Here is a 26,655-nt window from a genome sequence, read left to right as displayed (position 1 = left end):
TGGGAAGTCTTGAGAAATGGGACATCAACTATATCCACAAAAATACAGGACTGGTGATTAATAGTGGGAAAAAAAGAAAGTTATGCAAAAGTAAACTACTTGACACATGATTTTCACATAACTGTGCCTGAGAAAGCCCTGAAGATAGTAAACCAATTTACTTTGGTTCAAATGCTACACGGCCTGGGTCAGTTAAGAACAAGTGGTGCATTTGATATTATGATGAGAAAAATCTGGGAATAGAAGAATCTCTCAATGCTAATCAGACTTACCCAGGGCTTCTCATCATACTATAGTAAGGCACAGGGACCTTGATTTTCACTACAGTACAGAAAAGAGGGTTGGATACAAGCAAGCAATGGAACTGCCGAAGAATATAAATGATTGAATGACAACAGAAGATTAGGAATGTGGTTGCTGAAGAAAATGATAACAACCAGTCCAAGGTAATTGTTCGAAGAGGATGGTCCCATAATTTAATCACATTACAAGATTCTGTGATCAAACATTTCCTAAGAAACTCTACCCATTGACTGCAACCAGGAAGGAAAGAAAAAACGAGAAACTAGAAGAGAGTCAGAAAGATGCAGGAGATCATTTTTCCTGGGAGGGAAGATTTCCTGGCTCCACAAGCCAAGTGCGGGGAGCAGAAACAAATGTCTGGTTGTAAAATGGTGAGCAGGACAATACCTCAAGATACATCCTTACAGAAAGCAAGCATGGCATATTAGCATTACAATGTGAGAGCTTTTGGTAGATACAAAAGGCTAAAGACGGAGGAAGCCCTAGAGGAGTACAAAAAGTGCAGGGGGATACTTAAAAAAGAAATTAGGAGATCAAGGAGGGGCCATGAAATAACACTGGCAAGCAAAATAAAGGAAAATCCGAAGATGTTTTATAAGTATATTAAGGGTAAGAGGATAACTAGGGAAAAAATAGGGCCCATTAGGGACAAAAGTGGCAATCTGTGTGTGGAGCCGGAAGATGTAGGAGGGGTTCTGAATGAATTTTTTGCGTCTGTTTTCACTATGGAGAAGGACGATGTAGACATAGAAATAGGGCGGGGGGACTGTGATATGCTCGAACATATTAACATCGAGCGGGGGGAAGTATTGGCGGTTTTAGCTGGCCTAAAAATGGATAAATCCCCAGGCCCGGATGAAATGTATCCCAGGCTGCTGTGTGAGGCAAAGGAGGAGATTGCGGGGGCTCTAACACATATATTCAGGACCTCTCTGGCCACAGGGGATGTGCCAGAGGACTGGAGAACCGCTAATGTAGTACCATTATTCAAGAAGGGTAGTAGGGAAAAACCGGGGAACTACAGGCCAGTGAGCCTAACATCAGTGGTAGGAAAATTATTGGAAAAAATCCTGAGGGACAAAATGTGTCTCCACTTGGAGAGGCAAGGATTAATCAGGGATAGTCAACATGGCTTTGTCAAGGGAAGATCATGTCTGACTAATTTGATTGAATTTTTTGAGGGGGTGACTAGGTGTGTGGATGAGGGTAACGCAGTGGATGTGGTATACATGGATTTCAGTAAGGCCTTCGATAAAGTCCCGCACAGGAGACTGGTCAAGAAGGTAAGAGCCCATGGAATCCAGGGTGCCTTGGCACATTGGATACAAAACTGGCTTAGTGGCAGAAGGCAGAGGGTGATGGTCGAAGGTTGTTTTTGTGACTGGAAGCCTGTGGCCAGTGGGGTACCACAGGGATCGGTGCTGGGTCCCTTGCTGTTTGTGGTCTACATTAATGACTTGGATATGAATGTAAAGGGTATGATCAGTAAGTTCGCGGATGATACAAAAATTGGTAGGGTGGTAAATAGCGAGGAGGGTAGCCTCAGTCTGCAGGACGATATAGATGGGTTGGTCAGATGGGCGGAACAGTGGCAAATGGAATTTAACCCGGAAAAGTGCGAGGTGATGCACTTTGGGGGGACTAACAAGGCAAAGGAATACACAATGAATGGAAAGACCCTAGGCAAGACGGAGGGTCAGAGGGATCTGGGTGTGCAAGTACACAGATCCCTGAAGGCGGCGGAACAGGTGGATAAGGTGGTAAAAAAGGCATATGGGATACTTGCCTTCATTAGCCGAGGCATTGAATATAAGAGCAAGGAGGTTATGATGGAGCTGTATAAAACACTGGTTAGGCCACAGCTGGAATATTGTGTGCAGTTCTGGTCGCCACACTACAGGAAGGATGTGATCGCGTTAGAGAGGGTGCAGAGGAGGTTCACCAGGATGTTACCAGGGCTGGAGCGCTTCAGCTATGAAGAGAGACTGGGCAGGTTGGGTTTGTTTTCCTTGGAGCTGAGGAGGCTGAGGGGGGACATGATTGAGGTGTACAAAATTATGAGGGGCATAGATAGGATGGATGCTGAGGAGCTTTTTCCCTTAGTAGAGGGGTCAATAACTAGGGGGCATAGATTCAAGGTAAAGGGCAGGAGGTTTAGAGGGGATTTGAGAAAGAACTTTTTCACCCAGAGGGTGGTTGGAGTCTGGAACTCACTGCCTGAAAGGGTTGTGGAGGCAGAAACCCTCACAACATTTAAGAAGCATTTGGATGTGCACTTGAAATGCCATAGCATACAAGGCTACGGGCCAAATGCTGGAATATGGGATTAGATTAGACAGGGCTTGATGGCCGGCGCGGACACGATGGGCCGAAGGGCCTCTATCCGTGCTGTATTACTCTCTATGACTTACAATGCAAGGTGTTTCCTGGAGGGCTCCATAGCAATAGTCTCTGAACTGTATAGTCGCCTGGGTTGTGAAAAAGGAGCGATAGCCAGTGCTCCCTCTCTTGTCAGGAGGCAACAACTCTGTAGTGATACCCTGAGAAATTAAAGAGATTGTTTTTCAATAGGCCAAAACCAGACCTGTGCTGCACAGGGTAATAAAGGAAGGAACATTCAGTAGAAACATCAGGAGATGAGCTACAATGTGGAGCTAACACTGGCACAGGCATGATGGACTGAATGGCTTCTTTCTGTACTGAAATATCTCCGACTCTATGACTACCTGATTTAACATGTGGCTGCCCCTTACCCTCGTCTGTGTACTACTGTTGGTAAAGGTGTGAGTTGGGATGTGTAGGGTACTGTGGGGTTGGAGAGTAGAATAGTATGATGCAAAGGCAGTGAAGTATTTAGAGCGGCGTTAATACAACTTCACCATCTGGGCGGTAACTTGGTGGAGCGGATTGCAGGAGATCTACAATGGGCAGGAGATCTACAATGGGCAGGGGATCTACAATGGGCAGGAGATCTACAATGGGCAGGAGATCTACAATGGGCAGGAGGTCTACAATGGCAGGAGATCTACAATGGGCAGGAGATCTACAATGGGCAGGAGATCTACAACGGGCAGGGGATCTACAATGGGCAGGAGATCTACAACGAGCAGGAGAGCTACAACGGGCAGGAGATCTACAATGGGCAGGAGATCTACAATGGGCAGGAGAGCTACAACGGGCAGGAGATCGACAACGGGCAGGAGATCTACAATGGGCAGGAGATCTACAATGGCAGGAGATCTACAATGGGCGGGAGATCTACAATGGGCAGGGGATCTACAATGGGCAGGAGATCTACAATGGCCGGAGATCTACAATGGGCAGGAGATCTACAACAGGCAGGAGATCTACAACGGGCAGGAGATCTACAACGGGCAGGAGATCTACAATGGCAGGAGATCTACAATGGGCAGGAGATCTACAACGGGCAGGAGATCTACAATGGGCAGGGGATCTACAACGGGCAGGAGATCTACAACGGGCAGGAGATCTACAATGGGCAGGAGATCTACAACGGGCAGGAGATCGACAATGGGCAGGGGATCTACAACGGGCAGGAGATCTACAATGGGCAGGAGATCTACAACGGGCAGGAGATCTACAATGAGCAGGAGATCTACAACGGGCAGGAGATCTACAATGGGCAGGAGATCTACAATGGGCAGGGGATCTACAACAGGCAGGGGATTTACAACGGGCAGGAGATCTACAACAGGCAGGGGATCTACAACAGGCAGGGGATCTACAACGGGCAGGAGATCTACAATGGGCAGGAGATCTACAACAGGCAGGAGATCTACAATGAGCAGGAGATCTACAATGGGCAGAAGATCTACAACGGGCAGGAGATCTACAACGGGCAGGGGATCTACAACGGGCAGGAGATCTACAATGGCAGGAGATCTACAATGGGCAAGAGATCTACAATGGGCAGGAGACCTACAACGGGCAGGAGATCTACAATGGGCAGGAGATCTATAACGAGCAGGAGATCTACAATGGGCAGGAGATCTACAGTGGGCAGGAGATCTACAATGGGCAGGGGATCTACGATGGGCAGGAGATCTACAATGGGCAGGAGATCTACAATGGGCAGGGGATCTACAACAGGCAGGAGATCTACAATGGGCAGGGGATCTACAATGGGCAGGAGATCTACAATGGGCAGGAGATCCACAATGGGCAGGAGATCTACAATGGGCAGGAGATCTACAATGGGCAGGGGAATCTACAATGGGCAGGAGATCTACAATGAGCAGGAGATCTACAATGGCAGCAGATCTACAATGGGCATGGGATCTACAATGGGCAGGAGATCTACAATGGGCAGGAGATCTACAATGGGCAGGAGATCTACAATGGGCAGGGGATCTACAATGGGCAGGAGATCTACAACGGGCAGGAGATCTACAATGGGCAGGAGATCTACAATGGGCAGGAGATCTACAATGGGCAGGGGATCTACAATGGGCAGGAGATCTACAATGGGCAGGAGATCTACAATGGGCAGGAGAGCTGCTCTGCCAGGTTACCGCTCAGGCGGTGAAGATATAAATAATCCCCAGGTGTGATTGAACTACTTTGTGCCTATGCTAACCCTTTTTTGTCAATGTCGTGTTTGCATCTGACTGATTAGGTTCTGCTATGAGGCTGTGCTACCAGAACAGCAGCCACATTTCAAATAGATAGCTATGGAATACTGCAAGTTCTTGGACTGTTTAAGACAACAAAAAGAAAAAAACGTTTTGTAAAAGCAAAGGAACTGGAGATCATTGAAATGTCAGTTTGCTTTTATTTTTCCATTGACCAAGGTTTTGATTTGCTTCCTGAGGCACATGTAGGCATGAGGAAGGGCAAAATCTTGCTTTCCCATCTCTGCCAATGCTACTGTATAATTGGTGGATTGAAAGTGCATGAGAGTGACCTTACCTCTAATCTCGTCTTCCTCTCTCTCTCTCTCTTAGGCAGTCCCTCGGAACCAAGGATGACTTCCTTCCACACTAAAAATGAGTTCTCAGGTGACTGATGAGTCCAATGCGGGACCTACAGTCTCTGTCACAGGTAGGGCAGACGGTGGTTGAAGGGGTGGGTGGGCGGGGTGCTTGGGTTGACGTGCGCTCCTTGTGCTGCCTGCGCTTGGCTTCCGCTTGCTCCCGGCGAAGAGACTCGAGGTGTTCAGCGCCTTCCTGGATGCTTCTCCTCGTCTTCTAACCTGCCTGTGGAGAAGTGCCTTATCTTAACTATTTGCCTTTCCCTTCATTCCACCTGATAGATTAGGAACTCAACACGCAGGGAATTATTTGCACAAATTTACCTCCTGCACATTATCATCATCTTTTGTTTACATATTGACCGTTTGACAGATAATGACAACCTCTTCTCAATTAGCTCTGTTCTCCATTAATTTATGCGTTCTTGCATTCGCCCAGGAGAGGCATGATTAATCAATCCATACCAAGAGCTTAAATCCTTTACATTATTGTAAAACCTGATATCTTCAAAGCAAACTGTCTCTCGCCCCAATCATTATTTTTCCATCTTCAGGGACTCATTATTTTCAATGCTCTTTGAATATTTAATAAAATAAGATCATAGAGTTTGAGAGATACACACTTTAGAAGCTTTACTAAAATGGAAATCGATTGAATATTAATCTGCTGAGAAGAGGCATTTTCACAGGCTCTTTTTAAAAATACAAAACTCACTTTTTTTTTCAACTTCAGCAAAGAGAAACTATATGAAGCTTTTACCAGAACTTTTGAACAAGTCAAACTTGGTCCTGCATCACTCATCTCAGACGCAAGGCTAGCTGTGCTCACTGCCTCACATTTTGACAATGCTTTTTGTTTACTAAGATAGAATGAATTAGTTGTGGCAGATGTGCATGCATCGTTGATTGTGTCCCTTTGCTCTCCTGTGTTCATAAATAAGGTAAAATGTCTTGCAACTTTTATCTTGAGAACGCGTGCGAATAAAACATATGGCAGAGCAGATGGGATTTGGTAATGGAGTAGGTTTAGCACACTATCCTTTCACATCTAATTTGAATCCACCCAGATCAATGGGATGAAGACTCCTCTCTCTCCTAACTGTGAACATCCTACACAAAATGAGTTTACACAGTCTCAGCTCAATTCCTAGTGGGATCAGGTCCAGATCACCAAACTAGCCATAGTTGGGGTAAGCCATACCGGGGGAGAATTTCTTCTGCGTGTTGTTGGTAGTGACATTGTAAACGTAGCGGAAATATTTTCTTCTCTTGCTATTGTTAGCAACATTTTCACAGCATTCTCTTAGAACACATTTATGATTTTGATGGAAATTGCAAACATAAGAAATCATCCAACTATGTTCATGATACAGTACAGGTAGACTATCCCTTATCCGCACTTCCAAAAACCGAAAACCTCTGAAAACCGAAAGTTTTTCGTGGAGCGTAACTAGAGTATTTATGGTCTATATTTATCCCACTATTTAATTTACCAAATTATTACTGTACAAATAAACTGTATTACTATTTATAGTCTTTATTTATCCCACTCAGTGTGAATATTCATAAGGTTTGCTGCAGAAGTAGTAATGTGTTTGCTTACGGGGTGCTGCCCAGACACCCGCTAGGGTGTTACATACTGATTCTGAATACCATTCTGAAATCCGAAAAATTCCGAATTCCGAAAAACATCCGGTCCCAATGGTTTTGGATAAGGGATAGTGCACCTGTACTACTAACACGAGTGCTCTGGGGAAATCTGCCTCTATTGTTAAGCAGAGCAAGGCACCCTTTACTTTACCCTGGACCTGTGCTGTTGCTGCCCGGTGAGTGCTGACATTAAGTGACAGACGTAGTAAAATGTTCCATTGCCTAGCACGACATCAGTGATGAATAAACGCTCCCGTGAGGCTTCTCAGGACGTCTTATTCCGTCAAAGGCGCTAAATAAATGCAAGTTGTTGCTGATGATGAAAAAATTACCCGCAAGTTTAAAATAAATCATTGCAGCATACGGCAGACCGTTAAGCAGCACAGATCACCAGCTTCGACACTTACTACCTGATGAATTGGATGAATTCCGTCCGTCTCAAGTATCAGGCCTTGGCTATCGATGGGAGCCGGGCACACTGACCGCATGTTCCAGACCAACTTGCGTCAGGGAATGCATTCTGGTTGTGACAAGTCTTTGAACTTTATGAACTTGTCACATTTCTCCCTGAAGCAGCATCATAGCTGCAGGGGAGCATCCGGTCAGCCCTGCTCCAGAACCCTCAATTTCACCGTAATCAAAAGCCACTGACTCTGTAGTTCACAACAGTTCATTCTTAACTCCCAGGACCAGCTGCTGCTCTCCTTTCTGGTAGCTCCGATCTTCATTTCCAAGGCCCTGGTGGTTTGGCAGCCATGGTAACCATTTGAATTGGTCCATTTTGATATTTTACTATAAACTCGGCAATGCTGGAAAAAAACAATTCTTTTTAACATGTTGCAATAAGTATATTTTTTGATTAATTTTTTTATGTGGCCAATATTTTGGAAGTTTTAATTTAAAGAGTTTTTTTGCTTTACTTTGTGATGTTTTAAAATCGCCAAACTTAATCCACACATCATGGCTGGTATCAAAGATGTATTTCATTGCAAAATAATTACATAAAATTACATAGAATGTACAGCACAGAAACAGGCCATTCGGCCCAACTGGTCCATGCTGGCATTTATGCTCCACACGAGCCTCCTCCAACTCTGCTTCATCAAACCCTATCAACATATCCTCCTATTCTTTTCTCCCTCATGTGTTTATCTAGCTTCCCCTTCAATGCTATGCTATTTGCCTCAACTACTCCTTGTGGTAGTGAGTTCCACATTCTAACCACTCTCTGAGTAGCAAAATTCTTCCTGAACTCCCTATTGGATTTATTAGTGATTATCTTGACATCAATCAGTCATTCATGAAAGAAAGACTTATGAAATAATACTGAGTGGCCTGCAGGTGGCACTGTCCAGGGAGAGTATAAATACTCAGGCATGGGCCCAGCTTGCGCAGGACATTCTTAACAGGAGCTAGTGAAGGACACAACTAGACCTCCATGTTGTAAAACAGTTGATTAAAGCTTTGTTTAACGCTTAGACCAAGTGCCTAGTAGTTTTCTTACGTCATATCTTATATCTATGGCCCCTAGGTTTGGTCTCCCTCACTAATGGAAACACCTTCTCTATGTCTACCCTATTAAATCCTTTCATAATCTTATAGACCTCTATCAGATCACACCAGCCTTCTCTTTTCTTGAGAAAAGAGCCCCAGCCTGGTCAATCTTTAATGAGAGGTATAACCTCTCAGTTCTGGTATCATCCTTGTAATAAAGATATCTGCTAGCCCCAGCCATTATCTAACCCCCAATCAGTTCAACACGATCCCTGCTGTTAAAACACCAACACCATATTCTATCAGGTAGAAGACTCATCGATCCACTGAAACTGGGATATGCCAACAGTGCAGAAAAGCCATTAGGACCAAGGCAATGCTGACAACTCCCGATAGCACTGAGGAAGCTGGCTGAACCTGGCACTCCCCTCCCCTCCCCTCTCCCCCCCCCCCCGCCCTCCCATGGACCCAGCAAGCAGCACTGCAGTATGCCGCTACTTTGGTAGGTAGGTGCCCCCGATTGACTCCTAGTGGAGTGGGCGCCCCCAAATGAGAGGGCCTCCCCCTGACCCTGTGAACTTCGGTGGAGTCAGCGTCCGAGGTCTCCGGCAGTTGCATCTCAGCATCTTTGCCCAAATTCCTTGGCCAGAGAGTGATGCAGAGTCAGCAGTATAAATTGGATCACTTTGTATTGGTCTCAAACTGGTGTACGTAGTATAATAAACTCCATTAGTTGTGCTGCAGAGATTTCTCTGGATTTCAGTTTGCATTTTTGAGCAGGTTTTTCAATCGGCAAGTCGAGTACACAATGGAACTTTTCAGTTGCTACTGTTGGGAACTTTAAGGCAACCGTACATTTGCTGTTCTCATTCTTTCCCTTGCGAGCAGCGGACACACTCAATTTAAAAGGCAATCAATGTGACCCCTAGTTTGAAATGCAGCAGTATAATTTAGTAATAGTTTACATACTTTCCTTTGTCTAACATTTTAGACTCAGAGAGAATAGTGACAAAAGCCAACAAGGTCCATGTGAACCTTGGGACATGAATGCTGTATTTATTGATCTAAATCAAGTATGAAGCATTTCACCAAAAAAAAATAGATTTTGGTGATGGGCCAGGCAAAACAGACATAAATTATATCTTCACTGTCCACCTCCTGTGTTCCAAATACCAAATTCCTACTTTTAGACATGTTAATTAGATAATAATGGTACAACATTGACTCAAATATGTGTGTGATGCGTAACAATAATGTTCCTGCGCCTCAATTACTGTGTGACAAGCATAAACATTTAAGATGATGGATTATGTGAACTACAGAATAGCATAGCAACATTCAAAAATAATGCAGATCATTATAGATATTAGAGTCATTACAGGGCAGCAAGGTTGAAGAGATTTAGACAGAAAACAAGAAAGAACTTGTATTTATATAGCGCCTTTCACCACCTCAGGACGTCCCAAAGCACTTTAATGCCAATGGAGTACTTTTTGAAGTGTAGTCAACACAGCAAGGTCCCACAAATAGCAATGAGATAAACGACCAGATAATCTGTTTTAGTGGTATTGGTTGAGGGATAAACATTGGCCAGGATTCCCCTGATCTTCTTCGAAATAATGCCATAGGATCTTTTACGTCCACCTGAGAGGGCAGACAGGGCCTCAGTTTAACGCCTCATACAAAAAACGGCACCTCTGACAGTGCAGCACTCCCTCGGTACTGCACTGGTGTGTCAGCTTAGATTTTGTGCTCAAGTCGCTGGAGTGGGACTTGAAATCTCAATCATCTGACCCAGAGACCAGAGTGCTACCAGCTGAGCCAAGGTTGACACATATTGGCACGAGAACCCCAAAACTTCATCAAAATGATTCTCTGGTACCAGCTACTTTTTATAATTATACCTAGGTTTCATTTTATCTGCGCATATATCACTTCCGAGTTATTGCCAGTAGCATCTGTCAGTATAGACTGAAACTGTTGGACTGTGAAGAGCAAAAACAAAATAAGCCATAGTTCCTGCTTTTGATTGTTATAAAGTGACTCTTGCAGAAGGCGAATAGATGTGGTTGTTGGATGAGGACATGAGGACCGCAGCTATGGTGCCTTCTACAGTTGAATAGTCCGTTGACACTCACTATCTAGTCTTATACACAAAGGATGACTATTTGGGAATACCAGGAACTGCACCCCCAAAGTGAATCATCACCTTCAGGAGATATGGGGAGCTAAATATAGGTATCAACTGATTGATGCATAATCACGTCAAAACTGGCAATTGGAGGATTATTATGACAAGACTGCAAATTTAATGAGAAATTGTCAGCATGTGGTAATTATAGTATTTTTTTTGTCCATTATACAAATTTAGTCATGGCAATAGTTACCCACCTTACCTTCACACAGAGTTTCAGTAGATTTATGAGACATTGCTTAATGGTTCTAAAGCCATGCTGGCTGCTCCTTATGGATTTTACACTCTTAAGAGGAACGTTTATTGTATCCTTTAATATTCTTTCAAGCTTTATTAAGCCTACTATAAATCCTTGACAAATAGCTCCTTTTTAAAAGAATCAGTATTTGAGCTAAACTTCAATCTTTACTATAAGACCTTTATATTCTTGAACATTAATTTCTCCATGGACTCTGGTTGTTTGCTCAGTGCTAGAGATGAGGTACGGTTTTGGGAGGAGGTGGCGGAGGTGAATTTGTTGTGCTCCGTCTTTCGGATCAGACGTTAAACCGAGGCCCCGTCTGCTCTCTCAGGTGGACGTAAAAGATCCCAGGGCACTATTTCGAAGAAGAGCAGGGGAGTTATTCCCGCTGTCCTGGCAAATATTTATCCCTCAACCAACATAACAATAACAGATTATCTGGTCATTATCACATTGCTGTTTGTGGGAGCTTGCTGTGCACAAATTGGCTGCCGCGTTTCCCACATTACACCAGTGACTACACTTCAAAAAGTACTTCATTGGCTGTAAAGCGCTTTGAGATGTCCGGTGGTCGTGAAAGGCGCTATATAAATGCAAGTCTTTCTTTCTTTCTTTCGTTCTTTCATTAAGGTTTGCGATGTCACTGCTAGTAAACGGAAAATTTATTTTTCCCACGTTTTGACATGCAGTGCTCCCAAGTTGGGCACAGCGCAGGTTAAATTCACAATAGTGCTCCCTGTTTCCAAACAATATTTACTAACCACAGAAGAACACATCCATCACATGTTATAGAGTCATAGAGTCATAACGGCACAGAAGGAGGCCATTCTGCCCATCGAGTCCGTGCCGGCTCTCTGTAGAGCAATCCAGTCAGTCCCATTCCCCCGCTCTATCCCCGTAGCCCTGCAAGTTTATTTCCCTCAAGTGCCCATCCAGTCTCCCCTTGAAAACATTGAGTGTCTCCGCTTCCACCACTTCCGTCGGCAGCGAGTTCCTGGTCCTCACCACTCGCTGCATAAAAAAGTTTTTCCTCACAACCCCCCTGTATCTCTTGCCCAAAAACCTTAAATCTGTGTCCCCTAGTCCTTGTACCATCAATTAGTGGGAACAGCCTTTCCCCATCTAGTCTATTCAAACCCGTCATACTCCTCTATCAAACCACCCCATGACCTCCTTTGCTCTAATGAAAACAAATCCAGCTTCTCCAACCTCTCCTTGTAGCTAAGATCCCCCATCCCCAGAACCATTCTGGTAAATCTCCTTTGCACCTTCTCAAGGACCTTCACATCATTCCTAAAGTGTGGTGACCAGAACTGGACGCAATACTCCAGTTGTGGCCTAACCAGCGCTTTATAAAGGTTCAGCATAACTTCTCTACTTTTGTACTCAATACCTCTATTTATGAAGCCCAAGATCCCATATGCTTTGCTAACCACTCTCTCAATATGTCCCACCACCTTCAGGGACCTATGCACATTAACTCCCAGGTCCCTCTGTCCCTGCACTCTCTTTAAAACTGTGCCATTAAGTGTATATTGCCTCTCCCTGTTCCTTCTGCCAAATCTCTGTATTAAATTCCATCTGCCACTTGTCTGCCCATTCTGCTAGCCTTTCTATGTCCTGTTACAGTTGATTGGTATCATCCTCACTGTTCACCACACCCCCAAGTTTGGTGTCATCGGCAAATTTAGAAATTCTACTCTGTATTCCAATATCCAGGTCATTTATATGTATCAAAATAATATATTTACAACTTGAGTCAGATTGCCAATTGTTAATTCCAACTACTGCTTTCTTATAAACAGTTTTGTACTCTACATTCACATCCACTAGGAATTGGGTTGAGATTTATTGAATTATTTTGAATAAAGGTGAATATCCCATCAATCTAGACTGGATTGAAATCCAACTCTCAAAGATCAACCCAGCTCCCAGAGGTGGAAGTGTGCCAGCCCACTGCATCACTGAATCCTTGCAGTGTAGAACTTGAAAGCAACTAACAACAGTAATTGCTGCTCCCTGTTCTATCAGTGCAAACCAAGTGGAGGTCTTCAATTGTAGTTTTCATCTGGCAAAACTCAAGCTGCGAGCCGAAGAATAGCACTAGTAACAAATTCCACTCGACATCTGCACAAGTTTGCCATCACTCCCGATGGCTTTGCTACCCAGCCTGAAGAGTCCCTGTCACCTCTTCTGTTTACCTAACGTTTGGCACCATATTTCTTAGATGTAATTCCCAGTCCGCCAAGGAACTTCCATGCTGAATGTACAATGAAACCTTAGCAGCCAGCCTCACACTTCCAACTCTGCTAATGCCATTCAGTATTCCTTTCATGTTTCTCCTATTCCAGAGTCTCATAGCACAGTTACAACAACTCCTATGACTTGACATTACTGCTGAAAGGTTGTGGGTCAAAACCTTTGTGATAACTGGCAACCAGTTGCTGATTGTGGGGAGCTCTATCAGACATTGGAAAGTTATCTCAGAAATATTTTACTGTCTTGCCTGTCAGTGTCATCTGGAACGTCCTCATCTTCAGCACAATACAACAATCACTCTGCCCTTGTGCAACCATTATGGTCTTTTTGACCTTCTATCTGCCTTCAAACTTGCCCGAGATTAAATCATTTTGCTTTATCCCCTTAGCAATCTCCATTCTTTCACAAATAACCTGATAAGTGCATGTAGAAGCTGATTGTAATGCTATCTGTATTTACTCTGCCTAAGGGTCATGCTGAAGGTATACGTGATCCAACTTGGCAACTGCTTTGCCATGAGCCCTGTTTGTTTTTCATTCCGTAGAGCCTTACTTAGTGACGCCTTGCTACTTCTTGTTAGCAGGTGTTGACAAAACATAAGATGATTTGATTTTAAAGAGTAATCTAATCATTGCCCAATTTACAAAATGTTTAATTCAGCCTGTTGAAGCAAACTGTTTTAGTAACCTGAACTTCTTCCTGTGGTATATTCACTCCTTTAGTGGTTAACCATCTCTTTCCTGCCACACAATGCGTAGGTACCACACTGTACTCTGAATTATTAAACCATGCCTATCCTATGCTATATGGCTCCCATTGTGGGGACCTACCCTTGCAAAACAACAACAACTTACATTTATATAGTACCTTTAAAGCAGTAAATCATCCCAAGTTGCATCACAGGAGTGTTATCAAACAAAATTTAACACAGAGCCACATAAGGAGATATTAGGACTGGTGCTCAAAAGCTTGATCAAAGAGGTAGGTTTTAAGGAGCATCTTGAAGGAGGAGGGAGAGGTAGAGAGGCGGAGAGGTTTAGGTAGGGAATTCCAAAGCTTCTGGCCTAGGCAGCTGAAGTCACAGCCACCAATGGTGGAGCAATTAATATCGGGGATGCGCAAGAGGCCAGAATTGGAGGAGGACAGAAATCTTGGAGGGTTGTAGGGCTGGAGGACGTTACAGAGATAGGGAGGGGCAAGGCCATGGAGGAATCAAGATACTAAGGTATCAGCTGCAGCATCTTATGCAATCCACATTCCTCTAGACTACTTCCAGCTGACTGTAACATTTGCATATTGAATTATCATTGGCCCACAGGCATCTGTAAGGAATACCTATTATATTCACATGCTGAGTTGTCATTGGCCTGCAGGCATCTGTAAGGACTACTATTGTTTTGAACATGGAACAACGAGGACTACATAGTGACTGTTGATTATTACAGCAGATTTTTTGAACTGGACAAGCTTCACAGCACCACATCTGTAGCTGTGATCCACAAGCTAAAGGCAGCCTTTGCCAGGCATGGCATGGTAGAGACTTTAGTCTCAGACAATGGCCCCCAATACAAATCAAAAGAGTTCGAGTCATTTGCCAAGGCATGGGATTTCACACATGTCACATCAAGCCCACATTACCCTCAAAGTAATGGCCTTGCTGAAAAAACACTCATGGACAAAGCCAAAGCGGACAAAAAAGACCCCTACATCAGTCTCCTTGAGTACCGCAACACTCCGGTTGACAACTTCAAGTCACCAGCACAGCTGTTGATGAGCCACAGATTTCGCTCAATCCTTCCAAGCACCAACCAGCAGCTGCAGCCAGAGGTCATCAGCTGCAAGCAAGTGCATGCAAAACGTGTACAGAGACAGCAACACCAAAAGAGTTACTATGACAGGTCAGTTAGACTACTGCCGCCGCTGCACAATGGAGAATCCGTCAGAATCCAGGAGCATGACTACTGGAAGCCAGCAGTCGTCATCCAGCCAGCTGACACTGAGCGATCGTATCACGTCCGCACCCCAGAAGGACAGGTGTATGGCTGCAATCGCAGGCACCTCCTGAACACCAAGGAACAACACCGTCATTCCGACGAGAGGATCAGTTCAACAGAGTGTGATGAACAGAGCAATACACAAAACACATCATGCTTACCTGAACCTAAACCTGAACCTGAATTGTTGACCGATTCAGGAGCATGCTCAGTTTCATACCACACAAGGTCGGGACGAGAGGTCAAGCCTAGAGTTATCCTTGACTTGTGAACTGTCAAAGGGTGTAGGCGGAACGCTGCCCTAAAAAAAACTGTACATCGTTATCGAAACGTTGAGATGTTTTCAGTGCTAGTTAAATGCTGAGTTTACTGATATGTTTATGCTACCGAGAACATTATGTAGAAGTAAGGTTTAAAAGTAATGCATAACATTTTTCTTTTAAAAAGGAAGGGGATGTAACATTTGCATATTGAATTATCATTGGCCCGCAGGCATCTGTAAGGAATACCTATTATATTCACATGTGATCACATGTTGAGTTGTCATTGGCCTGCAGGCATCTGTAAGGACTACTATTGTTTTGCAGACCCAGGCTAGGAGTCCTAATGCCAGGCTTTTTCCAATTTTGCTGCTATGAGTAAGATCAGACTTAATGCTTAATAAAAGAGTTAAACTGTAATACTCCGTTGTCCTGCAATTTATTATTTTTGTACAAAGTGTGCAAAACAAGACACTGACAACTTGCAACAAATGGATCATTTGACCTCCTGCTCATCATAACCAAGCATTTGAACATTAATAATGTTCCACTACTGAATTGAACTCTATCTGAAGCTTCACCAATTTATCCTGAATAACCATTTCAGTCAGTGTTCATTGTACTAATAACGACTTATAACAACAAGAATTCATCTCTCCTTCAGCAATCATCTCAGATCTTGACTGTGAAACCTCAAAAACTGAGTGAGCATGAGATTCTTGGAATCAACCCAATGCTGACACCAGGATGATTTAAACTCACTTATTAAAATACAGTAACAATGCTTAGGACTTTGTGCTGCATCTGCAAATTGTTTTAACCTTCTGACATTGGTACACGGTACCAAAGCTTTTAAAGGGCAATGTTTCACCAGTAATATTAAGCCAAGTTGATGAACTCCTGAGAGACAGATTTTTCTCTCTTTCATCACTTCTGTACATCCAATTATCTCACTCAGCCATACCAGCCGAGACAAAGGGGGCAATTGTAACCCCCATGGATTAAAAAGAACGTTAAATCTCAAACCCGACCCTGCTCCGCCCACTTCCGGTTTTCACGGAGGCGGGTTGGGGGGAGTGGGCGACCAATCCACTCTCAGAAGACGGGTCGGTTACTGAAATCTTTTAAGGAGGCTGCGTGCCTCCATTTTAAATGGATTTTATTTTTAACACATGGAGACCGGGACTCCCGGGCCTCAGGAAATCCCGGCAAGTAAAAGGAGGCGAGAAGAATTGGATCCACAAGGTAAGTGCCTTTATTGCATTGCTTGTGGGCCAGAGGGGAGCAGGAGTGTTTTCCCCAGGCCCAACAAGTTTACCTCCACGCAACTGGACCCTCGCAATTGGCCGACCCGCAATTGGCCGACCCGCACCCGCCCCCCCACACTGCGACATCTGACCCCCTCACCTGCGACGCCCAACCCCCCCCCCATCCCCCGCTAGATGGCCAACCACCCCCCCTTTCGCGATGTCAGGCTTACCTGCTATAAGCTTCCCGGCTGCATTCCAGCCCGTCAATCTGGCTGGCTGTTGGGCGGGAAACCTGTTGAAAAAATATAAAAGACATCTTGCAGTTAATTTCTGCAGTTCATTTGGGAAACCCATACTTCCAGGTTACCTGTCTGAAAATCCTCCCCCTTCCCCCCCCCGCTCTCTTCCCGGCCCCGAATAAATATTCTGTGAACTCTGGTATGAATTCTATTTACACAATAGGTCGTCGTCATACGTGTCTTCACACTGTTCCCTTTGGGGAACTGTATGAAGTGGTGGAAGGATTTCTGGCCGCGATTAACGCTCCTTCCGTGACCGTAACCATCTTCGTACCAGCCATTAGGGTGGTTAGTCCTATGGCGGGAGGGTTTTACGGGCTCCCACAACCCATACGGGGGGGGGGGCCACCCACACCCACACCCACGGACGCAAGTATCCCGCTGGATGTCAACCCAGAATTTAGAGCCGGAGCTCCGACTCCACTTGGCGGGACTGTCTGGAGCGGGGTTCGAAACACTACGCCTTCTGGCCCAGCGGCGGGGATGCTACCGCTATGCCAAAGGCCCACTCCCACACAATAGGTATGTAGATTGCACGTATTTTAAAACCTATTTTGATTATCCCTGTTCTTCAGTACACTTGGTATTGAGGTGTGGTGAACAGTTCTTCATCTCTTGTATGTGAGTCTGAAGCTTTGTCTCGGAGAAGTTAGGGAGCACTGAGAATATTGGGATGGCAACATTCTGTGGGTAAATGTTCTCAGGGAAACGTTTCTGGTTTTTGAAAACATTCTTGCGCATGTGAAAAAACTAGGGATTGTTTGGTTTTCTTGGTCTTTTCGTGGTAAGTGCATTAATCATTTTGTGATGAAGAGGAATCAAAAAAGGTGATTGGGTTTAGTGTGTGGTTTGAGGAGACTGCATTGTTACATGGTAATATGGTAAATATTTATATTGAAAGTTCTGCTTACAAAATTAAAAATCATTACATTTCATTAGGACTAAGGTTTTCTCTTACCTTTGCACTTAAAAATGCCAGAAATTATCTCAATGTGCTTGGTTCAGGTAATCCACAAAATGTCCGTTTGCTGAGCATCCCTTATTTGGATATATTCATCTATGCTCTGTGCGGTCCACTAATTTGTGTCATTTGGTTTGGAGGGATTTCACTCTCAGTTCCTCGGCCTCGGGTGACTGTCTGTGTGGAGTTTGCACATTCTCCCCGCGTTTGCGTGGGTTTCCTCCGGGTGCTCCGGTTTCCTCCCACAGTCCAAAAATGTGCGGGTTAGGTTGATTGGCTATGATAAATTGACCCTTAGTGTTAGGGGGATTAAATACGTGGGGTTACGGGGATAGGGTGGGATATGTGTTGGTGTAGGGGTTACAGGGATCGGGTGGGATATGTGTCGGTGCAGGCTTGATGGGCCGAAATGGCCTCTATCTGCACTGTGGGGTTTCTGTGATTCTGTGATTCTGTGATTCCTGTTGAGGTGCTTGCAGGCTGATGGCTTTTCATCTTTCTTGGTTTGTAAAAACTGACATTACAAATCCCCTGTAATCTCCTCAAAGCTTAAGTTCAGAGTAAAAATGCTCTTGCTGTTTCTAAATAGGAGTTCTTCTCTGCACTGTCACAACAAAGCTTTGCTTAAGTGACATCAACAACTGTATGTAGATTGGTACCTTCAACCTTTACACTATTATTTTTCTTTTCATAATTACCCTTTAAAACATTTTGCGGGAAGGTTTCCTCTGGTCTCTGTGACTTTTAAATGATGCTATGGAACATAAGCATGCGAACGCTCAAGGAAAGAGATTAGATTTAGTGACAAGTAATGAACTGTAATTGGTTTACAACCTGACAGTAAGGGAAATTCTTGTGAATAGTGACCATGATATGATTGAACCAAGGTTTTAATTTTAAGTAAGGCAAACTTTGAAGGGATCAAAAGGGAATTGGATATATACTTGAAAGGAAAAATTTGCAGGGCTATGGGGAAAGAGCAGGGGTGTGGGACTTATTAGATTGCTCTTTCAAAGAGCCAGCACAGGCGCGATGGGCCGAATGGCCTCCTTCAGTGCTGTACGATAACATGATTCTATGATGAGAAATAAATTGATGTCTGTAAGCTGGCCTGAATTGTTAATGGATAAAAACTACAAACAGTGGGATGTATTCAAAGATGTATTTGGTACAATACAAAACCAATATATACCGCTAAAAAACAAAGCTCCACTTGTGTAGATAAACAATCCTGGTCAACAAACCAAAATGCCTAATGGAATGTTGTCTATATGGCCTTCCAGAAGGCATCTGATAATGTTGCACACAAGAGATTATTAGCAAAATAAACGTAGATGAAAATGAAGATAGTCCTGTAACAAGGATTGATAACTGGTTGGGAGGTGGGAGACAGAGACTAGGGATAAAGGGAATATTCTCGGACTGATGGGTTGTGACAAGGGCTGTTCCCCAGGGATCTACTTCAGCTTTCCATCATATATATTTAGTGACTTGGATGAAGTAATAGAGAATTGTATATCCAAGTTTTCAAATGACGCTGTGGTGTATGTAACCTGTTCCACCTTAAGAGATGTACTACTTTCTCTGGCTGCTGTATACGTAATACCGGTGGTGACCACCGGTATATAAGCACTGTGTAGTAATATTGTATTTTAGTATAGTCCTGACCTCCAACCAGTAAAGACCTGTTGAACTTTAATCTTGTAGTCTGTGTTAGTAATTACAACTAGAACACACAGACTTAACAGTGGCGACGAGTCCGATTCTTACCCTGCGGCAGTTTATATCCACGGCGGCTTCGTCCACAGAACGGACGTCGAAGAGAGGCTTCCACCCTCATCACCCTGCTGGAAGACACGGCGCGCGGCAGACATCGAGAAACCAGAGTGCAGAAGACATCCTGAACTCGAAGCCTCCATCAGCGGCTGTCAGCTATCTTCTTTCTTCCTCGGTGGTGGGTAAGCCGGGCAGCGGCGCGACCAGAAAGTCGGCCGCGTTGGCTGTACAGACGGGGAGGGAAGACGGAGGAATAAGGGCGGTGAGATCGATCGCGACCAGAGATAAGGGCCGGGCCGCATTTGGGCCGAACGCAGCGCGGGGACATCGATCGCGGCTGGTGATAAGGGCCGGGCCGCATTCGGGCTAAAAAGGCGCAGCGTCTGGGGCAACTGAAGGCGCGAGAGCCGCGGTGAAGTGGAGACAGCGTCGGGGGACGGGTGAAGACCGCCAAGCGCGGGAAAACCGCCATTTTGTAGGCGGAGGACGAAGACAAGAGCGGGAAGCCGCCATCTTGGATAAAAATAAAAATAAATTAAATTGCAACGATGCCTAAACATGGGAACATTAATACCTTTGATAGCGACATCGAAGATTGGGCCATGTATGTAGAACGCATACAAAATTATTGTAAAGCAAATAAAATTCCAGATGAAGAGAAAGCACTAACATTATTAAACTTAATGGGTGCGAAGACATACGGGCAATTGAAACACCTTTTATCACCAGATGAACCGGCGGATAAGACGTTCGAGGAGATTGTTACTGTCCTGAAAAATCATCTAAACCCCACGCCGCTGATGCTAGCGGAACGATTTAAATTTTACAGCAGAAGGCAGCTGAAGGATGAAAGCAATGCTGAATATTTAATGGAATTGCGTAAGCTAGCAAAGTACTGTCAGTTTGGAACGAGACTGACAGAGGCGCTACGAGATAAATTTGTGTGTGGTTTATTAAAAGAAGATACACATAAGCGACTGCTCGAGGAGAATGAGCTGACGCTTGAGAAAGCGGTCACTATGGCAGCAGCACACGAAGCCGCAGCAAGAGGCACGGCAGTAATGCAGCTACGGTCACCGGAACTCAGTACAAATAAATTGGGTTTGAGTACTGTAAAATGTTATCGTTGTGGAAAGACAACGCACGATCAGAACCAGTGTTGGTTTAAAAACCAAGAATGCAGATCGTGTGGCAGGCTTGGCCACATAGCTAAAGTATGCCGGTCAGGAAAGAAGACCAGCAACAAAAAGTCACCGCAAGGAAAATACATAAAGGTACACAAGGTGACAAAGAACAGTTCGACCGAACAGAAGTCAGATTCAGATGCTAGCAGTAATGAACTGGGTAGCTTAAGAGTACACAACGTTGGTAAGGATGCAGATCTCCAGACAATTTGGGTCACCCTTCAGATAGCAGGAGTCCAAGTAAAGATGCAATTGGACACTGGATCGGCATTGACGGTCATGAATAAGAAAGATTACAAAAGGTTATTCCAACATATTCCCTTACGGGATACGGAGATTATATTGAAAACATACACGGGGCAAAGAGTGTACCCCATCGGAAAGATAGAGGTAAAAGTGGTCCACAAGGGCGAAGAAAGCCAAGTAATGGACTTATATGTGCTACCTGAAGGAGGTCCACCACTACTGGGACGGGAGTGGATTAGGAAAATGAATATGGACTGGCACTCCTTGAAGGCACTAACGGTAGATCCCGGGGAAACAGATGTCAAACCTAAACGATTGTCCAAAATATTGGATGATGCTAAAGAGGTGTTCCAGCAGGGACTGGGAACACTGAGAGGAATTACGGCAAACATCAAGATTGATGAACATGCACACCCAAAATTTTTTAAAGCCAGACCGGTACCCTATGTAATACGACCTACTGTAGAAGTGGAACTGGAAGCGCTAGAACGTTCAGGTGTACTGTCTAAGGTAGATTGGAGTGAGTGGGCTACGCCCATTGTTCCCATTATGAAACGTCCTTCGAGCAACAAGCCAGGAGAACCAGGGAAGGTTCGCATCTGTGGAGATTTCAAAATCACCGTTAATCCGGTGCTTCACACGGTGCAGTATCCGCTTCCGCGGATTGAGGATATTTTTGCTTCGTTGTCTGGCGGGAAACACTTCACCAAGATAGACCTGGCGCAGGCGTACTTGCAGATGAAGGTTGAAGAAGAGTCACGCCAATACCTCACGATCAACACGCATCGAGGTTTGTACCGGTACAATAGGCTGGTTTTTAGAGTGGCATCGGCTCCAGCAATTTGGCAGAGGGCCATGGAGCAGGTATTACAGGGAATTCCAGGCACACAATGTTACCTGGACGATATTCTGATTACAGGTGATGGTGATGAAGAACACCTCGCAAACTTGGAACTGGTGCTCAACAGACTGAAAGAGTATGGACTTAGAGTTAATCGGCAGAAATGTGAGTTCTTCCAGAAGCGGATCTCGTACTGTGGTCATGTCATTGACCGGGAGGGGCTTCATAAGTCTCCTGACAAGATAGAGGCAGTTGTAAAGGCTCCCGCTCCGGATAATGTCTCTCAGTTGAGGTCGTTTCTAGGATTGATTAACTATTACCATAAATTTCTACCAAATCTATCCACGGTACTGCACCCGCTAAACGCTCTTTTACAGAAGGGGGTACCATGGGAATGGAGCGAAAACTGTAAGAAGGCATTTCGCAAAAGCAAAGAATTGATCACCTCAGAGGAAGTGTAAGCTCACTTCAACCCGACACTGCCTATTCGGTTGGCTTGTGATGCTTCTCCATATGGTATTGGGGCAGTACTCTCACACAAGTTGCCAAATGGCACGGAAAGGCCAGTCGCGTTTGCATCCAGATCATTGACCTCCGCTGAGTGCAACTATGCGCAGATCGATAGGGAGGCTCTCAGCCTTGTATGGGGAGTGAAGAAGTTTAATCATTACCTGCAGGGCCAAAAATTCACACTTCTGACAGACCATCAGCCGTTAGTATCCATTTTTAACCCTAAGAAGGGTGTTTCAGTGATGACAGCACAGCGTCTCCAGAGATGGTCCCTTTTCCTAGGGGCACATCAATATCAAATAGAATTCAAAGGTACGAAGCAGCATGGCAATGCTGATGGGCTGTCGTGCCTGCCACTACCTGAAGAAGAAGAAACGACGAAAGTTGACCCTGTTGAGTTATTTCATTCGACCATCATCGAGTGTTTACCAGTCACCAATGCAAGTATTGAAAGAGAAACCAGGAACAACCCGACACTGTCCAGAGTCTACGAGGTGACAGTGAAAGGATGGCCAACACGTGGTGATCCTCTGTTACCGGCATTCTCGGCAAGGCGAGACCAGCTGTCCGTCTGCCATGGTACTTTGATGTACGGGACAAGAGTGATTATTCCTCCCAAGTTAAGGGAAAGAGTTCTAAAAGAACTGCATGAAGGTCATCTGGGGGGAGTTAAGATGAAAAGTCTTGCTAGGGTTTATGTATGGTGGCCGGGTATTGACCAACAGATAGAGGAGTTGACGAAAAGCTGCGCTGGGTGCCAAAAAGTGCAAAATGCACCTCCGATCGCACCACTACACCCATGGGAATGGCCTTCAGCCCCATGGCAACGCGTACATATTGACTTTGCTGGTCCATTCATGGACTCCATGTTCCTAATTGCGGTGGACGCACATTCCAAATGGCCAGAAGTGATCAAGATGAATACCACTACTTCAGAAAAGACAATTGCGGTGTTAAGAACAATATTCGCAAGGAACGGATTGCCAGAACAGATCTGTTCGGACAACGGACCACAGTTCGTGTCGGAAGAATTCCAAAAATTCTTAAAGAAGAATGGGGTGAAACATTATACCTCTGCCCCATATCATCCAGCGACAAACGGGTTGGCCGAGAGATTTGTCCAAACATTCAAAAAGGCAATAAAGGCCATGAACGATGATCAGATTCCGCTACAGCACAAGGTGGACAATTTCCTAATGGCATATCGAAACGCCGCTCATGCAGTGACTAACCAAAGTCCTGCCATGATGTTTTATAACAGGAGGTTGTGGTCCAGGTTGGACTTGTTAAAACCAAATGTGCGGAGGGAAGTGGAAAACAAACAGTTCCGGCATATTAATAACAAGACCACTCGAAGTTTCGACGTAGGACAACCAGTTTTGGCAAGGGGCTATGGAAACGAAAAATGGCAGTCCGGAACAATTCGGGCCAGATAAGGACCTCTAATGTACACAGTAGATATTGGTAACAATGTGATAAGGCGTCATGCGGATCAACTGGTAGAATCGAGAGCAAGGGTCGAACCCATGGTTGCGACAGAGACAACTGTGGAAGACGTTAATGAACCTGAAGCATCTACCTCGGCAGGGAATGTACCTGAGGATGATAACACCCAATGCATGGGAGACCAACTAGAGGAGTCACCTCAGCAACAGGAATCAGAGACCACTGAAAGGCGTTATCCAAACCGAATCAGAAGGCCTCCTGAGAGACTGAACCTTTGAACTGTTTATACCTGAAGTTATATATGTTATTATGTTATGTTAAATGGGGATATGACTGTTAAGCTAAAAAGGGAGGATTGTGGTGTATGTAACCTGTTCCACCTTAAGAGAACTTAAGCCTGTTCCACCTTAAGAGATGTACTACTTTCTCTGGCTGCTGTATACGTAATACCGGTGGTGACCACCGGTATATAAGCACTGTGTAGTAATATTGTATTTTAGTATAGTCCTGACCTCCAACCAGTAAAGACCTGTTGAACTTTAATCTTGTAGTCTGTGTTAGTAATTACAACTAGAACACACAGACTTAACAGACGCTAAGTTAGGAGGTACAGTAAGTTGTATAAATGAGAGCAGGAAGTTACAAAGGAACAAAGACAGACTAAATGAGCTGAATTTTGCCGGCGCTCAGAGTGCGGGTTTGGAGTCGGGTCCGCTGTCAAAATCGAAATGCTTGACAGCGGGTTGGGAACCCACTGCGAACCTACCTCCATGTAAGTTTCCAGAGTGTCGGGTCTGCGATTTCAGAACAGACCCAACACCAAGCGGTGGGAGAGGCATTTAAGACACTGAGCTGCTTGTTAAGTGCTTGTTTACTATTATTCTGCCAGCCTTTTTCTATTTTACCACATTTTTAACGGGGTTCACATCATTCAGAGATCATGTCGGGTAAGTAGGTCGGTTTCCCTATGTCCCCCCATTGCTGTGAATAGGTGACAGTGCAAAAGTGGACTTCAATGTCCATCACCAAGAGTGGCTCGGTAGCACCACTACTGACCGAGCTGGCCGAGTCCTGAAGGACATAACTGCCAGTCTGGGCCTGCGACAGGTGGTGAGTGAACCAACACGAGGGAAAAACCTACTTGACCTCGTCCTCACCAATCTACCTCTCGCAGATGCATCTGTCCATGACAGCATTGGCAGCAGTGACCACCGCACAGTCATTGTGGAGACGAAGTCCCGTCTTCACACTGAGGACACCCTCCATCATGTTGTGTGGCACTACCACCGTGCTAAATGGGATAGATTCAGAACAGATCTAGCAGCTCAAAACTGGGCATCCCTGAGGCACTGTGGGCCATCAGCAGCAGCAGAATTGTATTCCACCACAATCTGTAATCTCAAGGCCCGGCATATCCCTCACTCTTCCTTTACCACCAAGCCAGGGGACCAACCCTGGCTCAACAACGAGTGTAGAAGAGTATGCCAGGAGCAGCACCAGGCGTACCTAAAAATGAGGGGCCAACCTGGGGAAGCTGCAGCACAGGACTACATGCATACTAAAAAGCAGAAGCAGCATGCTATAGACAGGGCTAAGCGATCCCACAAACAATGGATCAGATCTCTGCAGTCCTGCCACATCCAGTCGTGAATGGTGGTGGACCATTAAACAACTAACGGGAGGAGGAGGCTCCAAGAATATCCAATCCTCAATGATGGTGGAGCCCAGCACGTAAGTGCAAAAGACAAGGCTGAAGCGTTTGCAACCAACTTCAGCCAGAAGTGCCGAGTGGATGATCCATATCGGCCTATTCCCGAGGTCCTTACCATCACAGAAGCCAGTCTTCAGCCAATTCGATTCACTCCATGTGATATCAAGAAACGGCTGAGCACACTAGATACAGCAAAGGCTATGGGCCCCGACAACATCCCGGCTATCGTGCTGAAGACTTGTGCTCCAGAACTAGCCGCACCTCTAGCCAAGCTGTTCCAGTACAGCTACAACACTGGCATCTATCCGACAATGTGGAAAACTGCCCAGGTATGTCCTGTCCACAAAAAGCAGGACAAATCCAACCCAGCCAATTACCGCCCCATTAGTCTACTCTCAATCATCAGCAAAGTGATGGAAGGTGTCATCGACAGTGCTATCAAGCGGCACTTACTCACCAATAACCTGCTCACTGATGCCCAGTTTAGGTTCCGCCAAGACCACTCAGCTCCCGACCTCATTACAGCCTTGGTCCAAACATGGACAAAGGAGCTGTATTCCAGAGGTGAGGCGAGAGTGACTGCCCTTGACATCAAGGCAGCATTTGACCGAGTCTGGCATCAAGAAGTCCTAGTAAAACTGAAGTCAATGGGAATCAGGGGGAAAACGCTCCACTGGCTGGAGTCATACCTAGCACAAAGGAAGATGGTTGTAGGTCAATCATCACAGCCCCAGGACATCGCTGCAGGAGTTCCTCAGGGCAATGTCCTACACCCAACCATCTTCAGCTGCTTCATCACTGACCTTCCCTCCAACATAAGGTCAGAAATGGGGATGTTCGCTGATGACTGCACAGTGTTCAGCACCAGTCACAACTCCACAGATAATGAAGCAGTCCATGCCCGCATGCAACAAGACCTGAACGACGTTCAGTCTTGGGCAGGTAAGTGGCAGGTAACATTCGCGCCACAGAAGTGCCGGGCAATGACTATCTCCAACAAGCGAGAGTCTAACCACCTCCCCAAATCCCCCACAACCAATATCCTG

At 45.2% G+C, this 26,655-nt stretch overlaps 1 pseudogene; it reads left to right on the top strand.

Moving 5' to 3' along the window:
• Window positions 1–584: 584 nt before the first annotated feature.
• On the top strand, window positions 585–4,849 carry LOC147121003 (uncharacterized; annotated as a pseudogene).
• The last annotated feature ends 21,806 nt before the right edge of the window (window positions 4,850–26,655 follow it).

The sequence above is a fragment of the Somniosus microcephalus genome, chromosome 3, assembly GCF_052327205.1.
Source record: "Somniosus microcephalus isolate GS21.2 chromosome 3, FLI_Smic_1.0, whole genome shotgun sequence".
Taxonomy (NCBI): domain Eukaryota; kingdom Metazoa; phylum Chordata; class Chondrichthyes; order Squaliformes; family Somniosidae; genus Somniosus; species Somniosus microcephalus.
Note: the sequence above shows the minus strand (reverse complement) of the source record. Positions and strands in the feature narration are given on the sequence as shown.